The following is a 21,059-nucleotide window of genomic DNA, read 5'->3' as shown; positions in this document are numbered from 1 at the left end:
CGGAAAAACCTAAATCAGGAATCTGTGACATGTTTTCAAAAACATTCTGATCACGACAGAAACGAACGTCTGTCATAGGTCCAAGATTGCTTCCTTGTTTACAAGACTGCACCAGAGGTAGGCAGTGTTTGCTCTCTGCTACTTCCGCATTTGCTACTTTGGCGAGATTGGATTCCTCTTCCTGGACTAAAGCAATGGCCACCACGTCACCTCCAAAATCTAACCGATGACCCACAGCCCAAGGAATTTTGAATGATTGGGTTAATTTTTAAATGTTTTCCGAAGAAGGATCTTTGAATTGTGGAGCTTTCAGACACACTTCCTTATGAGGAACCTCCCAAATAACTGTCCCAAATCACCACTTCAGCACATGATTTCTTATTTCCAGTAGTCACAAAACATTATTTCCTACAGAGTCCCTGCAGCTTGGCCACTTGTGTGGGGTACAATTGATAAGGCTGTTTACGACATCGATAAGAAACCACACGAGATGCAATGACACAGCAGTGGTGGTAAAAGTAGGTAGATAACAAGGCACACATTCAACAAAGGCCAGTTGTGCTGATTCTCTGAGAGTGGCCAGATCACATGAAAGCTGGTACATACTAGGCGAGTTCCACGATGAAAAAGGGATTTAAGCATGGTTGGATCTGTTATTTGGATTGCAGCGAAATGCTGCCGTTTCTCATGTCTCCATAACTTGATATTAATACTCACCATATAGCGGAGATGCTGACCCGCGATAGGCACAATAGAAAGATTCATACAATGATAGCTTTCGGCCATTAAGGCCTTTGTCAGCAATACACACACACACACACACACACACACACACACACACACACACACACACACGTTCCATCCTGGCTTTTCCATTGTTTGATTTAACTTGATATTAATGCGATTTCATCAGAGTCCTCCAACCCAGGAGTATCCCCTAAGAAACTGTTTATCACTCTCACTTTGTGCGACAAAGAAGTTCAGCTACATGTCAATACATGCACCTCTGTTGAACTTTCAAACATATCTATATCTCTGTGTGTCACAGCTTGTCACTTGGTGACATATAATAAGTAAAACATCCGCCTTAAGGGGCAAATCACGAACAAGGCGTCATACAAACAGGCTGCATGCTGGTTCACCTTTCCTGGGGTTCAGGGCCCTTATACAGAGAATCTTTTAGTCCGCGATGCTTCTTCAGCTTTTGAATTTGTCATCAAGGACTCTGCCCACCTGGTCTCTGAAGAAATACTATTTCACAAACTGAATGACCTCAATAAGGGATACTCTAAAGAGCTTTTCTGGTGGTCTGGGGAACAAGACGAACTTTATGGAGCACATCACTTTAAAGAAGTCAGCATGCCCCCACTTGTTTTGTGTATGATCTATGCCCCTTGCATTATGGGACGCTGTCAACCCACATCTGTGAGAGAATGCTGGTAGTTATTGTTAGAAAGCCACGGGGAAAACTGTGCCAGTGTGGAATTTTTAAGGTTAGTCAACTTTCAGATATCAACATTTATCCCATTCTGAAATCTGCAGTTGTGGGAGAACAACATTTTTCAAAATTCAATCTTGGGGTGGCCAGTGCCCCAGCCATTTCTCAGGAATTCCTCGAAAAATTGCTGCAGGACATCCCAGGATGTACAAATTACCTCAGTGACATTGTGGTGACAGGATCTACAATGACAGGACACTTAGCAAACTTGTGGTAGCTGCCAAAGGCCTGAAACATAAACTTGAGAAATCAGTTTTCTTTCAACCATTGGTGGAATACCTAGGGCACTTATCTCCTGCGATTGCATTCAATACACACACAGGCCGGTTGAAGCAACCATCGCCGTTCCTCACCTCGGGAATCGAAAGGAGTTCCTATCTTCCTTGGGGAAGATCACATATTACAGCAAATTCATCCCAGGTATGGCGTCAATTATGTGTCTGCTAAACAATCCTCAGAAGAAGAGCATCCTTTTTGTCTGGTCAGAAGCGTGTGAGCAAGCTTTCACATCTCTGAGGCAGGTCCTCATACAAGCCCCGTTTCTTGCCACATTTCAACCATGTAAACAGTTGGTGGAGACAACAGGCATCAGGGTTCCCTGACTAATGGATACGAGGGCAGCTTTTGTGTCAAAGATACTCAGTGCTATGCAAAAGAAGTATTTGCAAATCGAAAAGGATGCTCTTGTGACTGTCCTTGTGCTGAAGAAATTCCATGTTTTCCTATATGGATCATAAGCTGTTACTCTCCCTCTTTGATCCTGCAGCAAAGCTAACAGAGGACTGCCCACCACCTCCAGCACTGGGTGCTTTTTCTCAAAGTTACCACTATGAAATTCACTTCAAGAATACCAAATAACACGCAAACACGGACACCCTTTTCTGTCTCCTGTGGAACCCTGACCCATTTCGACCAAGATGAGATCTCGTGCTTCCATTTGGATGAAGAGGCTCGATTCCTATCACAATGACACATGTGGCAGCAGCGATGTCGAAAGACATCATTTTACAACAGGGGCAGAGGTACATCTAACAAGGCTGACCTGGCGAAATTCCTGGACAAGATTCTAACCTGTTCTGCCATTATTTTCCCCTTTGCCACTGGTTCATCCTGCTGGGTGGCGTGATGTCCCTCACTACTGACCAACAATCTCCCTGGGTGGTCCCACAGTCAGTACTGCAGCTCCTGCAGCAAGATCACTGGAGAGTCCTGGGCACTGAACTACTCACCTGGCATCATGTGTATTGGTCGAGCTTAGACCAGCAGGTCTACCATCTTCTTAGCAGCTGTTCTCAGTACGAACAGCAGCAGCCAGCATGCTGGCAGACATTCTCTATCTGGCCAATACCCTCCAACCCATGGGAGAGCATTCATGTTGATTTTGCTGGACCCCTCTTGGATATCATCTGGCTGATTGTCATCGATGCACACTCAAAATTTCTGTACATGGTCAACTGTTGGTCCATGAGTGAGGAAGCCACAACTGCTACAGTTGGTAGAATCTTCGCTACTGAAGGTCATGCACTCAAGGACAGCGATTCTGTTCTCAGGTTTTCAGAGGGTACTGCTGCTGCAACAGCATTCACCACCTGTTGTCACTGCCGCCATCGGCATTTGTTTTTCCTCCGTCACACGCTCTGAACCCTTCCCTCCTGCTCCCGAGATTTTCCTGCCTTCAGACTCTCTGTCCTGTGAGACACCCACAACCCTGATCTCACCTTTGTGTTTGTAGGCAGTCCAAAATGGACTGGACATCAGCAAACAACCAGGCCCCGCCGCCACTGCTACTGTTCCTGTTCCCTTCCATTCAGCATCACCTACCACACCTTTCAATGTAGCCAGTCACTGCCCAGTGCTTGCTCTCATTCAGTTCTGGCTCAGTGTGTAATTCACGTCATCATTGAACTATTGTAATTGTTCTTGCCATGTGGCACAACAAAAATTGTACTCATTTGTTCGAACTTGTACTTGTGCTCAGAAAATATACTTGTTCCTGCAATGACAGAGTGTAAAACACTGCACTGTGAGTTGCAACACCAGGTCCAAGTTGTATTGCCAGTCAAATACTGCGGGCAACATGTTCATGACAGGGACTGAGGCAGGGGGGACAACTAATGCAGGAAAACCTTTCCAGTTAGTGCTGGATAACAGCAACTTTAATCGATGAGCAGCATCACCATCCAGAACCAACATCTCCCTATGATTTTGTAAATTACATCTTAGTTGCCATTCTCTGTAAAAGTTATTTATTTGCACTACTGCGATTTTGGCCATATGGTCAGTATCACGTGGTATAATTGCACTTTGGCACACTTCAAAATCTGAAAAACTTCTAGCATGTATGTATGTCATGATCATATCTGTATACTGGGCCTTTTAACATAGGTAACATAAACTCACCAAATCACTACTTGTGACATGAATTTTCACATAAACAGTACACACGAGTAGTGATTTGGTGCAATTCATGACAGACCAAATATATGGACACGATAATTCTGTGGATACATCCCAGAAGATTTTAAGATACAGGAGGAAAAAAAAAACAACAACCACACACCACCACCACCACCACCACCACGTGACTGTGATCCCGAACCGTGAAATTTTAATGTCACTACACAGTAAAGAAATGAATGCTCTAAGATTGAGTATAAACCTAGAGGGGATCCTAAACCCTCGAGCAGTACTCAAGGATGGGCTGCATTAGCGTTCTACAAGCAGTCTCCTTTATAGATGAGCTATACTCTCCTAAGACTCTTCCAATAAACTGAAGTCAACCATTGACCTTCCCTACTACTGTACTTATACGCTCATTGTATTTCATATCACTTTACTGTAGAACACGAAGACAAAGAGAGGAGTTAAAAATGACTACATATTAGTCCAAATCAACTGAAGAGAAGACAGCTAAAAACAGGGACGTGGAGAAAGGTCTATAAAATATGCCACAGAGAAATGGAGATCACTAACTAAAAATTAAATGGCCTTCACCATACTGCTACAACAGATAAAAAGTAAAACACAGTTGACAGTCCATACGTCGTTCGCTAAAATGGCCAAGAATTCAGGCAGCAAACACAAATGAGAATCTAAGTGGTTTAAAAAAGTGTATTCCGTGAGGAAATAATGGACTATCAAAGGTTGAGTGCAATGAGTACAAACTGGTGGGGGAGCACCACTTAACAAATGGCGATGACTAAAAAGATATTGCCCGATACATGCCTGGAATTTAAGTATCTACCGAGACTGAACAAGACCATCCTCAAGTAGCAAATGAGAAATGCTATCCTCAGTACAAGTAAAAAAGATATTTTTTAAACCATCAAATTCTGACAACCAATTGTGTATCAGACACTAACACAAAAAGTGAGCCAAGGGAATATTTTTTGCTGGTAATGGATGCTGCGATGCAGGAGCCTATGGTGTTTGTATAGGATTCGACAAGATTTTGCCCTGACATAAATCTAGTATACATCTGTAGGCTTTTACAGCTGCAGTAAAGTTTCCAGAAAATTCTTCTGCACCAAAGACCATGTAATGCCATAAAATAACGAATCAACATTTCAGTCACTATTGTAACTGTGTCTCAAGAGAGTATGTAATTCTACAGGGACAGTAAATTTTAACTATTAATACACTGTATAATTCTTCCATCTATAAGTCCTTAAAAGATACATACAATTAACATTCAGTGTGTGATTGGATCCAATATGATGGCTATTATGAATGCATCCAATCATATGACAGATTTTTTTATGGACATTTTAAAGGAACTCTAGGGGAAAAGTTAGGACAATATATTAATAATTTGCACTGACTTGGTTGTATTATGTACTCTGATGAAGGCCACTTGCAATAGTGGATGAAGTAATTGTTCATTGTTGTATTACATGACACTGACTACAACCCAGAAGAACTATACAGCAATAAGTCTATTAAATCAGGGACAGTGAGGCAATGTAAAAGTAATTGCATAAACACATAATTAAAAGTGCTTAGGAAAAATTACACCAAGCTCAATAAAGAAGAGAAATTGATTTGTTGAACTGCCTGAAGTAGTTATGCAACTTTTAAATACATGTACGAAAAAGATATGTGGAAGAGCTAATTAGTGTAGGTGCAATACATGGGAAAGCTAAAGTAAAGAGATTTTACTAGATCATGCAATGGTATCAAGATGCATCTGAACTGTTAAGGATTCTTTGTTAATTAAGAAGTTAATATCTGGTTCTTATATAAACCACATCCATGAAGTACAATGGTCAATAACTTTATCATCTTTAATAAAACATTAAATCTCAACTGTTATCTTTGCAACATAGCTCACAACTGTGGACTAAATAAAACTCCTTTCAAAACTTTGAATTCTGGACAGGAGCTTTGACAGAATCAATACCTATTACACAGCAGTGTTCAGTTAATTGTCGGTCCTGTGATGCAACCCTGAGAGAAGGTATTTGCAAATTTTAGACAGTTGTAGGTACAGAGAGCTGGCTAAAGCTGGAAATAAGTTCAGCTGAAATTTTTCCAAACAATCTAACAGTGTTCAGAAAGGATAGATTAAATACAGTTGGTGGTGGAGTATTTATTGCTGTCAGAGGTAGTTGGCCCTGTAGCAAAATCGAAGTAGATAGTTCGTGTGAAAATAGTATGGGTAGAGGTTATACCAGACAATCTGACTAAACTATTAATTGGATTGTTTTACCGACCCCCTGACTCAGAAGATATAGTTGCTGAACAGTTCAAAGAAAACTTTCTTCGCATTTGAAATAGGTACCCCACTCATACAATTATAGTTGGTGGAGACTTCAATCTACCCTCGATATGCTGGAAAAATTATACATTTAAAGCCGGCAGCACGTATAAAACATCATCCGAAATTGTACTGAATGCTTTCTCAAAAAATTATTTTGAACAATTAGTTCATGAGCCCACTCTAAGAGTAAATGGTTGTGAAAGCATACGTGGCCTTTTAGCAACAAATAAACCTGGGAAAATAGCGAGTATTGTGATGAATACAGGGATTAGCAACTACAAGGCAGTTGCTGTTAGGCTGAATACTGTAACACCCACAACCATCAAAATGAAACACAAAGTACATCTACTTAAAAAAAAGTTGCTAAAATTGCCCTTAATGCCTTTTTAAGAGACAGTCTCCACTCCTTCCGATCTGATCGTGTAAGCGTAAAAAAGATGTGGAATGTTTTCAAAGATATAGTATCGACAGCAACTGAGAGATATATACCACAGAAATTAATAAGTGATAGTACTGATACCCCACAGTACACAAAACAGTTAAGATCGTTGTTGCAGAAACAACGAAAAAAGCATGCCAAATTTAAAAGAACGCAAAATCTCCAAGAGTGGCAAAGTTTTACAGAAGTTCGAAATATAGCGCTTACTTCAATACAAGATGCTTTTAATAATTTCCACAACGAAATTCTGACTCGAAATCTAGCAGAAAACCCAAAGAGATTCTGGTCATACATAAAGCACACCAGTGGCAAGACACAATCAATACCTTCAATGTGGGATAAAAACGGTGAAATCACAGATGACAGTGCCACTAAAGCAGAGTTATTAAACATGGTTTTCCAAAATTCCTTCACCAAAGAAGATGAAGTAAATATTCCTGAATTACAATCAAGAACAACTTCCAAGATGAGAAACAGCTTAAATCACTTAATAAAGGCAAGGCCTCTGGTCCAGACTGTACACCAGTCAGGTTCCTTTCAGAGTATGCTGATGCAATAGCTCCATATTTAGCAATTATATATAGCCAATTGCTCACAGAAAGATCCATACCTAAAGTCTGGAAAATTGCTCAAGTCATGTCAATACCCAAAAAAGGGAAGTAGGAGTAATCCCTTGAATTACAGGCCTATATCACTAATGTCGATTTGCAGTAGGGTTTTAGAACATATACTTTAATCGAAAATTATGAAGTACCTCAAAGAAAACGATTTATTGACACATAGTCAGCACGGTTTCAGGAAATATTCTTGTGAAACACAACTAGCTCTTTATACTCATGAAGTAATAAGTGCTATCGACAGGGGATGTCAAATTGATTCCATATTTTTAGATTTCCAGAAGGCTTTTGACACCGTTCCTCACAAGCATCTTCTAACCAAACTGCGTGCCTACGGAATATCACCTCAGTAGTGCGACTGGATTCGTGATTTCCTGTCAGGAAGGTCAAGGTTCGTAGCAATATCCGGTGTTGCCCAAGGAAGTGCTATAGGCCCTCTATTGCTCCTGATCTATATTAATGACGTAGGAGACAATCTGAGTAGCCGTCTTAGATTGTTTGCAGATGATGCTGTCATTTATCATCTTGTAAAGTCATCAGATGATCAAAGCGACTTGTAAAATGATTTAGATAAGATGCCTGTATGGTGCGAAAAGTGGCAATTGACACTGAATAAAGAAAAGTGTGAAGTTATTCACATGAGTACTAAAAGAAATCAGCTAAATTTCAATTACGCGGTAAGTCACACAAATCTGAAGGCTGTAAATTCAGCTAAGTACTTAGGGATTACAATTACAAGTAACCTAAATTGGAACGACCACATAGATAATGCGGGTAGAGCAAACCAAAGACTGCGGTTCATTGGCAGAACACTTAGAAGGTGCAACAGGTCTACCAAAGAGAATGTTTACACCACACTTGTCTGCCCTATTCTGGAGTATTGCTGTGTGATGTGGGATCCGCATCGGGTGGGATTGATGGATGACTTCGAAAAATTACAAAGAAGGGCAGCTCGGTTTGTATTATCACGAAATAGGGGAGCTAGTGTCACAGACATGATACGTAAAATTGGAGTGGCAATCATTAAAGCAAAGGCGTTTTTCATTGCGACGGGATCTTCTCATGAAATTTCAATCACCAGTTTTCTTCTCCGATTGTGAAAACATTCTGTTGGCACCCATCTACATAGGTAGAAATTATCATCACGATAAAATAAGAGCAATCAGGGCTCGCACAGAAAAATTTAAGTGCTCGTTTTTTCCATGTGCCGTTCGAGGGTGGAATGGTAGAGAGACAGCTTGAAGGTGGATCATTGAACCCTCTGCACGGCACTTTATTGTGAATAACAGAGTGATTACGTACATATAGATGTTAACCAACAACAGAAATTTTTATCCCTGCACAAAGCCACAAGGATCACACATGCTGATTTGTAAAACTACAGGTAATATATCATGTTTTTTCTCAACAATTAGCTCAAGCAAACTCTAGTGTTTGCAGGAGCAAGTAAAATCCTGCAAGTCAATGAAAGACAAGAGTTTGCTTTAATTATGGGCTTGTGATCACAAGAAAGCATTTCTTCACAATTCATTAACCACAAAGTGGAAGCAACGGCCCATGTTCTGATCACAGTAGCATTTCGGGATATTATCCAAATGGTGCAACTTATTTGTCATTGAATCAATGGGTGGTTTCTAAAAATAAAGACTGGAAGAATAATGTATAAGGATGCTGTTTTTTTAACAATCAAGGAATAAACATCAAAAGAATCAGGATAGTTGAAACGAAGTTGCATTCCAACCTGGATTTCCTATTGCTCAAAATTTAAAACCAGTTCCTATCTTCATCACTGTCTTGTGACAACTATGACATACTTATGTCGAGTCTTCCATAAACAGGAGCTCCAGTTTGTTTGTTCACATGTTCTCAAAAAGTGTAACCAGTGGTTATTTGAGGATGACTTATTGTTGTTAAAAGATTAAATGCACAATCTTGACATGTATTAAAATTGTGGGGAAACACATTTGTTAAAAAACTGCAATGGAAATTAAGTTAATGAAACAGTTGTTTCCTCTTGCCCTTCATGAAGATACATGAAATGAAAGATCTATCTCAAAATTTTTGTCCAGCTGCTTATAGGTGGTCTGGACTAAAAGAAAGTATCATGAATAATTTATGCATTGTCGAGATATTTTTATAACAAGAGATTTGTGCTCTCATTTTGAGAATTAACAATGACTTATCAATTAAAGAAATTATTGTCCATGTCTTCTTAATGAATATTAAGAACAACACTCTAACCTAAACAAAACTGTCATGAAATTTGCGCCACTTTCACTTTTCAGGGTTGTTGTACATTAAGAATTTTTAGCTGACAGTCATCATTCAGATTAACAATAAACTTACAACTTGTACAAAGAGGTGGAAAAGAGGAACAAGAGCAAGATGAACTAGGGAAGAAGTGATTTTGTAACAAGAAGAAAGATAAATAAAATCAATTATGCTCTTCAGTTGATAGTAACAAGAGTAATATCCTAATTTTTAATATCCAAGTAATAAGAATAAAGGAAAAATCCACCTGTGACTATGAGCCAAGGATCATCTGCTTATATTTCTTGAGAATGTTCACAATTGGAATGATAGTGACTGTAGGTAACAGCACTCAAGCATGGTGGCATCTCACTTCTGGTCATGGTTTATGAGAGGAACCAAATGTGGACTGATACAGAAGCCAGATGAGGTGCACAGGATTTCTAAGAACTGAAAATGCACATAACAGCAGTTTGGAAGTCATTCCCTTCTGCCGCTTCTGTTTAATCAATCATTAAAGTTTAACACTACACCAATAGTGCAGTAAGCAAATATGATTAGAGCAATTGAAAATGCACTTCATGGAACAAAGAGAGTATGAATCAAACTGATCTAGGAAAACAGTGGGAGAGCTCAGTAACGAGTAGATTTGAACTCTGCTGGTGTTGACTATGCCTCTGAGATTACACCTTTCACACTTACTTGCTCAGATTGTATTGAAATAGTAGGGTTAAGGAAACAAATTACTGTACTGAATTTACAAACACTGTAGAAAGTTTTCAAAAACACACAATGGTGTCAGTTATGCACTGATCTGCCAGAACATTGTGACCACCAACCTATTATCGATATAAAGACATCCAGGCGATAGCAGTGTCACCTGGTGAGGAATAACTGCTAGCCAAAGAGATTTTGGGATTGCAGCCAGTCGTTGTGAACTTCATTCCACAATATTTCAACTGGACACTTGCCAGTCACCTTCATGTGAGCCATTGAAGACACGAAGACATTCTCTGCTCCGCCTTATATAGCACACTGATAGTACTGCTGGTGAGTCAGAGTCCCAGTGACAGAAGGACCACACTGCCCGGTCCCAGTGGCAGTGCCCTCACTGGTGGAACTGCAAGGATCAACTGTCTTTGACATTGTTGTTCATTTCTGTAAATTCCTGCCTTCCGAAAAAATTATCCTTCACTGATCCCAGCAGGTCTGAAATCTTAGGATGGTGGGTGGAAAATCACCTTCATCTGAAAATTATTAGGGATTCTTGCTATTTTGAAGGAAATATTTCCGACGAAGGGAAGAAAAGCTAGGGACTTAGCTGGTGCATTCTTCCCTTTATCCACTTTCCATTTCATGGTTTTGGTTGAGAATGCCCTGTTAATTTACTGGGTCAAGTATCCATTGTCTCTCTGAACACATCTTTAAATGTGCAAGTTTTTTAGGTAAAATATCTGCATCTGACACTGTATGCGCACTGGGAACAAAGATTTTAAGCACACTCATGGTTTGTGATGGGTGATGGCAACTTGAAGAGATTAAGTACAAATCATTGTGAGGTGAGCTTACAGTAAACAGAATGTCTGAGAAAGCCTCACTCTTCCATTTAACCAAAAAATCCAGGAATTGGAGACAACTATCTTCCTCTAATTCCGTAGCAAACTGAATATTCTCTTGACTGGAGTTATGATGGTGTAAAAACTCCAACAGCTGGGGCCACAATACGAAAGTACCATGCATGTATCTCCAAGAACCAGTTGGTTTAAGAATTACTGATTGAAGTTCTCTTTGAAAATTTTGAGGAAAGGTCACTTGAACCAGCCATTCTTAAACCAATTGTTTTTAGGAGATATGGAGATGATACTTGCATAGTGTGGCCCCATGGGCAAGATAAGTTAATGGAGTTTTTACATAATGTTAATGCCGTTCATGAGAAAATTGCCATTCATGAGAAAATTCGATTTACTATGAAATTACATAAAAATGGTTGTCTCCCATTCCTGGATGTTTTGGTTAGACGGAAATGACATTCTGACAGACACCCCGGCTAACAGCTGGATAACGCATGGAATTCCTATCATCTCCAAATGCCATATGACTGTGGCAAGTGGGAATGCCAGACAGCTAATCTCTGCAGTTCCACCAGTTAGGGTGCTGCCACTGGGACTGGGCAGAGTGGTCCTTCTGTCACGGACTCTGAAGCATGTGCGGCATGACTATCAGCAAGCTAGACGAGGCTGAGGGGAGAAAGTCTTCGTCAGTCTTTGATGGCTCACCTGCAGATGACTGGCAGGTTTCCTGATGAAATACCATGGGATGAAGTTTACGAGGACCGGCTGCAATACTGAAATCGCTTTGAACATTTAGTCCGCCAGGAAAATTTTAAATTTCACAACTGCTATCCAGACTCACACATGGTGCATGTAGTATCAGAGGGTGTGCTGTCCATTTGTAGAATGTGGAAGTGTGCGATCTAAGTTTGACCTAGGGCAGGATGTGATGGCCGGGGAGGAGTATTTTGGAAACCACACAACTTGTCAGGTGTTTGAGGTGTGCTGTGGTGAGTGTCTTCAACATGTGGTGAAACCAAGATTTTAACCATGTCCAGACATAATGGGGTTGAGCGGCCCACCCCTCATTACAGATGTCCGACCTCGTAGGCTGGGCAGTCTGGTAAAACAAGACATGCAGTTCCGTGGTGGAACTAACATCAGACTTTAATGCTGTGCAGAGTACAAGTGTGTGTGAACACACAGTGCACCGAACACTCCAAATGATGGAGTTCTGCAGCCAGCAACCCATGCATGTTCTACTGTTAACATGACAACATTAGCAACTACAATTGCAAAGGGCATGTGACCACTGGCACTGGATGTTGGTGCAGTGGCAGAGCATTGCATGGTCTGATGAATCCCGATACATTCCCCATCACACTGATGGGAGGGCACGAATCCGTCATCTTCCGGGGGAATAGCTTCTTGACACCTGTTCTGCGGGATGGAGACAAACTGGCAGCAGCCCAATTATGCTCTCGAGAACATTCATGTGGGCATCCATGGGTCCAGTGGTGCTTGTGCAAGGCACCATGATGGTCAAGGAGTATCGTACACAGGTTGCAGACCATGTACACCCCTTCATGACAAACATGCTTCCCAACAGTAGTGCCATTTTTCAACATGATAATGCTCCATATCACATGGCCACGAGTGTGATGGAGTGGTTCGAGGAACATGGTGCTGATGTGCTGGCCCCACAACTCATCAGATCAGAACCTGATCGAATACATCTGGGATTTGATTGAATGTGGCATTAGAGCTCACTGTCTCCCCTCCCCAGAATTTACAGGAATTAGGTGATGTGTGTGCATAGATGTGGTGCTCACTACCTCCAGCGACCTAGCAAGGCCTCATTGCTTTCATGTCATGATGCATCAGCACTGTTACTCATGCCAAAGATGGACATACTGACTATTAGGTAGGTCATCATAGTATTGTTCTGGTTGATTAGTGTATATACCAGGTGTCCCAGGAGGAATGGTCAATATTCAGGTATGACAGGAATGATCATTCAAAGCAAAAAAGTCTGGTGAACATGGGCTCTAAAATGCATACCTTAAGAGCTATGAGCAGCTGTTCAGTAGAAAATATGTGTTTCAAGAGTTAAGATGAACCACTGCTCATAGCTCTTAACATATCCATTTTAGATCCTGTGTTTACAACACTTGATTTGCTTTGAATGATAGTTCCTATCATATCCCTGAATAATGACCACTACCACTGGGATGCCCTGTGTGTATCTGTGTCTATACTGATGATGACGACGACGACGACGAGGATGATGATGATGATGATGGAAACTGAAGGACGTAACAGTAACCAGTCCCTGTATAGGAGAGAAAACAGTATATTTTTAGAAACAACGTTAAAATAAGATATTCACCTCATTTACATGGGGCCTACCAAAACCAGATTATGTAAACTGATTTCCCAGTACCGCTTTTTGGATGTCATGTAAACACTTCAAAATTGATTTTGGAAATTGTTTCTAGTTGCCGGTTTTCCAATTCCGCTATTGATTTTTGCTCGCATGTAAACACAGCCGTTTTTGCAATGTTAAATCTTGCTCCCAGTATATTCAGTTAATATGGACTTATTCTGCACTGAAGGAGAACCAGAAATATTGGACTGAGCACGAAGCGGTCTACCTGCAATATTTAAGGGAATGGAATAACTGAATCAGAAACTGGATCAGCTGTTTGCCAGAAGTCTTATTTAACTAAGCTTAGAAAAAAAAGGGGACAGTGAAAAAAACGGTTTCTGAAATTTGGTCTTCATCTTTTGGAAGATGTGGCACATGCAAACGTAGTGATTGCATATCTGGAGGTAAGCTACACATGTTAAATAAGTAAAATGTTTAATTATTAAATTATAACTACAAATGTATCTTAAAATTGATTTATTTAATCATTTTTGTACAAACAGTTATATTGCGAGACGGAAAAGTAGTTCTTAACTACCAGTTGCTGAGAGATGTAATCTGGAAAGAGTCCAGAAAGAGAGAGAGGAAGAAAAGATCAATTCTACCCTGTAGTGAAATGTTATTTTGACTGTCATCTTTCACTTCTTTCTTGCAAATTATACTTTTTGGCTCTGGTTATTTGCCAATTCTTTTGAGAAATAAGATTGATGTTAAATATAGTCCTACCATTTAGTTTTTCAATAAATTTCTAGTGGTGTCTGACGACAAAGATCTAGATTCTGTGTGGTAAGTATTAAGCTCTTTAGTGAGAATTGTACCTATATTTGACATGCAAATTTTTAAAGTTATGGTCATTACTGTGCTTTCAAAACAAAAAATTTGAAAACATATGCAAACTAGACATTATGTATGTTGTCATGTCTGCACCAGTAAGACAAACAGACAAGAAGAAATAGTGAGATAAATTCACAATGAGAGGTGCAGCATTGGAACAATAAATATGAAATGCTGAGAAAAGCAGTAGCTCCATAGCTACACAGTTGGCTCATCAATGTGAGATGCTGACAAAAATCAGTGGCACCATATTCCCTAAAGAACATTATGCTATACTGAATATTAGAATTTTGAACATACATGCTGCTCAGCAACAGTGATTGTAAATGACTGATATGAGAACATCAGCAAATAATTTGCTGGTATGAAGGTTTATTAAAAACCATTGACCTTGTTTTCAATAACTGTAGAACTGTCTTCTTCAGGAGTACATGGATCTACCGAGGAATTTTTTCACATCACAGTTAAAAAGAATTATCAAAGTGTAAAGGATGTTCAGTAAATTTCAGAAGAAACGGCTTGTTAACATGAATCCATAGCCACTAGTTCTTAGAAGTCAATTTAAGTTGCCCAAACAGGACCATTCAGTACGTCCCTTAGTTAACGGCACTGGAAGTGCACATCTCGTATTAGCGAGGCATCTCCATTATAAAATCAAAGAGACCTTTGTTTTTGAAAATAAGTTTTCTGCCAAAAACTCCGCTCACCTAATTCATAAAATGACAGTACAATGCACACCCTGCACTAGATTGATTGACATAGTAAGTCTTTGCATGAATGTTCCCATAGATGTGACATTAAATATTCTCAAGAAAAACTTACAGTAACATAGAAAATTACCTGTAATGCAAACTGCTGAACGAACAAGTTTATTACAGGCTATTCTCAAATACAGTTATTTCGCTTTCAATGACAAAATATGTGTACAAGTCATACAGTTTACAATGGGTTGCCTCTTGTTGGAATCCTTGCTCACATTTTCATAAAGCCTCTTTAAAGTTTTTATTCCGTTTCCAATTCAGAATTGCTAACTAAAACAAAATTCTATACTCACTATGTCAACAACATACTTTTTGTCTTCAATGGCAATGACCATGAACTAGATTAGTAGTTTGGCATTTTCAACATGTTTCATGAAGTAAATTTCTTACACAAATGAAGTACAAAATGAAAATGCCACTTAATTTTCTTGATTTCACAATTACAACAGTAGATAATAACTGCAACTTAAATATTTTCTGGAAGCCTAAATATTTGGATATTATTACTTCAGCTGATTCTGCCCCCCCACCCACACACGTCTTTCATTCAGCTACTGACTGTGCTGTATCAATGCCCCCTTCCTTGATTAATTTACAGAATGAAATTGCCGTTACAAAATCTATTAGCATCAACAACAGATACTAAAATTTAGCTGACGGCATTGTCAACAAGAGAACCACTAACAAATATTCCATGTTACATAGAAATACACAAGACACCAACAAAGTGGAAAATAGTAAATGAATTTCTTGTCCTTTCCTAGGAAATGTATCCTATAGGATAAAATACTTATTAGCGAATAAATACAAATGTAACGTAACCTCCTCCACTGACAACAGCTTACAGAAAAGCCTTGCTTCTTTCCTCTGAAATTTGTCATTGCCAATATGTGATTTTATGTGTAAGTAAATTTTGTTTATTATATTTTTATCCAGTGGTTTTATAAATCCTTTACCTCTTGATTCTTTTTAACTATGATGTAAAAAATTTTCCTAAGTAGATCCATGTACTTCTGAAGGAGACATTTTTATAATTATTGAAACCATGGTCAAGGGTTATTAAATTAACCTTTATACCTGCAACTGGTTGGCTGATTTTCGTCAACCATACTGAATAACTGACTAAAAGTTACTGTGTTACATCCCCTCTCTTGTGTTCCTTATGAATGGCATTTACTGGGAGTGGGTGGGAGGAACAATTAGGGTACTGAATTTATGAAAAAGTTCGTGTGCATGTAACCACTTGAAGTTTTGTTGAGACTGAGACCAAAAAACTTAACAAAGCTTAAACATCCTTCTGATGTTCACTGAGAATTAATTTCATCAATGAAAAGCATAAACCACTGTGTATCTTATGTTTTAATTTTAAGAATGACTCGCTTTGCAGTGGGGTGTGGGCTGTTAGGCAATTTGACAGATTTAAACTGCTTGCTGGACTGGAACTTGAACCTTGCCTTTGGAAAGAAAGACTGGAATTTAACATCTTGTTGATGAGGTCAATAGAGATGGACCACAAGTTCAGAGCAGAGAAGAAAACTGTGTGTGCCCTTTCAAAGGAACTATTCAGGTATTTACCTTGTCACACAGCGTGATGCGCACCATCCTTTACGGATGTATCTTGAGATAACCAGCGTTTTCTACACACTGTCTGTAGATGCCACCTGCTGTGTTATATTTTAACGACTTTGTCAATTTAGGTGGTCACACCAGTACTCAGTGCATCAAACTGGATTGCCTTCATGCGTTTTTTGCTTATTTAGCATTATGATTTTATTTTCGTAAGTCAGATACTCAAAGTTCCTCCTGTTTTTAGGTATGGGCATCCCAGAAAACTGAAGGAAATGAATGAATCCGAAATACTTTTAAAGGTTACTGAAACAATTACTCAGGTGTTCCTACTGAGAACACTGTGTAAATTCATGTTTTTAGGGTTCTGAGGATGCTTGCAGTGACAATAACATCAATAGCCCTCTAAAGAAGCATAAGGTGGCAATGTTGTCAAGTGATTCTGCCAATACCAATAAGGGAGACTCAATTCTTGTGAAAGATTCATTTCATCACATGTTAACCCTTTTGAGATGTCGCTCTAGTCTCACTCTGGCACTAGCTACGACAGTGCATTCGTGATACTCGGGCACCATACTGAATGTGTTATACAATTCAGGGAAATCATGGGGAACCTAACCTGGAAGGTCGGATGAGGATTTGCACCATTGTCCCCCCAAGTACAAGTCCAGTGTGCTAACCACTGCACCATGTCACTTCGTTTTGCCTTTTGAGGGTAATGTTCTTCCAGCTGAGGTATCCAAGCATAATTCACGACTTGCAACTTCATACAATAACTTCAGTCAGTAGCTATTCCCACCTTCCAAGCTTCAGAGACATTTGTGATCTGTCCGTGTGGTGTACGGACAAATTCAGTTTTCCAGTGTTCAAACAGCAGCTTGTGGTTTCATTTTCTGACATTACTTAGTAGTATCACCTTCAGCAAAACCAAAAAGACCCATCTAGTTTTAGAAGTGTAGCTTTATCCTGCAATGCCATAACAGTATAGTTTAAAAACTATAGAGCTGCTAATCAGTACTTGCATTTTGCTGTTTGCCTATGTGATGTGCAGTAGTGTTCAGTGAGCTAGTGCCAATGTGTCAGCTCCCACTTCTCATTTTGTGACACTGGTTAGTAGTGGCAACATCTTAAGGACATCACATCTACATCTACGTCAACATCAATACTCTGCAAATCATACCCAAGCATCCGGAAGAGTGTTCCTTGAACCACTTTCACAATAATTCTCTACTACTCCTATCTTGGACAGCATGCAGAAAAAACGAACACCTGTATCATTACGTGTGGGCTCTTATTTCCTTTTTTTTATGATGATGATCATTTCTCCCTATGTACATCAGTGCCAACAAAATATTTTCGCATTCAGAGGAGAAAGTTGGTGATTGAATTTTCATGAGAAGATTCCACCGCAACAAAAAAGGCATCGGTTTTAATGATGTACATCCCAAAATCCTGTATCATGTCAGTGACGACCCCTTCCTTGTTTCTCAATAATACAAAACATGCTGTTCTTCTTTGAACTTGCTCAATGTACTCTGTCAGTCCTATTTGGTAAGGATCCCACGCCACATTGAAGTACTCTCCAAGAGGATGGACAAGCATAGTGTACATAGCCTCTTTAGTAGATCTGTTGCATCTTCTAAGTGTTCTGGTAATAAACCACAGTCTTTGGTTCACCTTCCCCATAACATTTTCTATGTATTCTTTCCAATTTAAGCTGTTCATAATCACAATTCTTAGGTACTTAGTTGAATTTACAGCCTTTACATGTAACTGATTAATCGTGTAATTGAGGACTAGCGGATTCCTTTTAGCACTCATGTGGATGGCCTCACACTTTTCATTATTTAGGACAAATTGGCAATTTTATTTTTGCACCATACAGGTATGTTTTCCAAATCTTTTTGCAATTTGTTTTGATCTTCTGATGACTTTACTAGGCGGTAAATGGCAGCATCATCTGCACATTCTACGATGGCTGCTCTCCTAAATCATTTATATCTCAAAGTAACAGTAGAGGGCCTATAACACTACCTTGGGGAACATCAGAAATCACTTCTGTTTTACTCAATGATTTTTCATCAATTACTACGAACTGTGACCTCTCTGACAGGAAATCACGAATCCAGTCACGTAACAGTCGATACTCCATAACAACGCAATTTCATTACACGCCACTTGTGAGGTACAGCGTCAAAAGCCTCCTAAAAATCCAGAAACACAGGATCAATTTGAAATCCCTTGACAATAGTACTCACCACATTGTATGAGTAAGGAGCTAGTCGTGTTTCATAAGAACGATGTTTTTTAAATGTGTGTCGACTGTGTGTTAATAGAATGTTCTCTTTGAGGTAATTCATAACATTTGAACACAATATATGTTACAAAATCCAGCTGCATATTAATGTTAGTGATATGGCCCTGTAATATAATGATTACTCCTCCAGCCTTTCTTGAATATTGGTGTGACCTGTGCAACTTTTCAGTCTTTGGGTACAGATCTTTCATCAAGTGAGGAGTTGTATATGATTGTTAAGTATGGAGCTATAGCCTCAGCATACTCTCAAAGGAACCTAATTGGTACACGGTCCAGACCAGAAGCCTTCCTTTTATTAAATGATTTAAGTTGCTTCACAACTCCAAGGATACCTACTTCTAAGTTACTCATGCTGGCAGCTGTTCTTAATTCGAATTCTGCAATATTTACTTCCTCTTTGGTGAGGCAATTTCCAAAGGCTGTGTTTAGTAACTCTGCTTTAGCAGCACTGTCATAGATAGTATTTCCTTTGTTAGTGTGCGAAGAAGGCATTGATTGTGTTGCCACTAGCATACTTTAGATATGACCAGAATGCCTTTGGATTGTCTGCCAGGTTTTTAGACAGCATCTCCCATGGAAGTCAGCGCTAAATTATGAACTTCTGTAAAAGACTGCCAATCTTGGGGAATTTGCATTCATTTAAATTTGGCATGCTTTTTTGTTGTTTCTGCAACAGTGTTCTGACCCGTTTTATGTACCAAGGGGGATCTGCTCCATCATTTGGTAATTTATTTGGTATAAATCTCTCAACTGCTTCAAGCCACATCTGGTCTATACTTACTGGCACATTGTTAATTTGGAAGGAGTCAAGACTGTCTCTCAGGAAGGCATCAAGAGAATTTTTATCTGCTTTTTTGAATAGGTATATTTTTTCTTTCTTTTTGAAGGATCTGGGAATTACAATATTCAGTCTCTCTATGACAATCCTTTATCAATGCACAATTTTGGATGATGTTTTATGCGAACGTCCAGATTTTATCAAGTATTTTCACCAACATACTGAGGGTAAATTAAAGTCACCACCAACTACAATTGTACGAGTCAGATACTTGTTTGAAATTAAACTCAAGTTTTCATTGAACCTTTCAGCAACTGTATCATCTGAATTGGGAGGTCAGTGAAAGGATCCAATTATTATTTTATTCCGGTTGCCAAGAATGACCTCTACCCATACTAACTCACAGGAACTATCTTCTTCAATTTCGCTACAAGATAAACTACTTCTAACAGCAACAAACATGCCACTGCCAACTGTGTTTAGCCTAACCTTTCTGAACAATGTTAGGGCTTTTGCAAAAATTTCGGCTGAACGTATCTCCAGCTTTCAGTGCCTATAACTATTTGAGCATCAGAGCTTTCTATTAGCACTTGGAACTCTGGTATTTTTCCAGCACAGCTACAACAGTTTACAACTGTTATACCGATGGCTCCTAGATCTACATTCTTCTTGTGTTCGACATGCACATTCAGTCACTGAAGCCCTTTTTTGTCTTTCCCTGAGACCTCTAACCTAAAAGACCGCCCAGTCCACGCCACACAGCCCCTGCTGCTTGTGTAGCCGCCTCCTGCATGTAGTAGATTCCTGTCCTATTTAGCAGAACTCAAATCAAACTATCCTATAGTGCAAGTCGAGGAATCTTGCAGCCTAAATGGTCACAGAACTGACTGAGCCTCTGATTCAGACCCTTCACTCAGCTCTGTACTAGAGATCCACAATCTGTCCTGTCGATTATGATGCAAATGGTGAGCTCTGCTTTTATCTCACAAGCAAGACTGGCAGCCTTTACCATTACTGGCAACCACTCAAAACCAGAGAGAATCTCATCCACTCTGAAGCGGCACACAACACTGGTATCAACGAGAGCCATCATCTGCAGTTGGCTGCAACCTGTGTTCTTCACAGCTCTCTGGAAGGACCCGTTCCACATCTGGAAATGACTCCACACGGTATGCACACAAGAGTGCACATTGGCCTTCTTCCCCTCCTTGGCAGTCAGGCCCCAAAGTGGTCCCATAACATGATTATAAATGGAGCTCCTA

General features: G+C 39.6%; 1 protein-coding gene across 1 annotated transcript in view; it reads right to left on the bottom strand.

Annotated features, from left to right (window-relative positions):
• LOC124796583 (condensin complex subunit 1) overlaps positions 1–21,059 on the bottom strand; it is a 193,304-nt gene that overhangs the window by 93,546 nt on the left and 78,699 nt on the right. The gene's annotated exons all lie outside the window — the stretch shown is intronic.

This window comes from Schistocerca piceifrons, chromosome 1 (assembly GCF_021461385.2).
Source record: "Schistocerca piceifrons isolate TAMUIC-IGC-003096 chromosome 1, iqSchPice1.1, whole genome shotgun sequence".
NCBI lineage: Eukaryota > Metazoa > Arthropoda > Insecta > Orthoptera > Acrididae > Schistocerca > Schistocerca piceifrons.
This window is presented reverse-complemented; position numbering and strand designations above follow the sequence as displayed.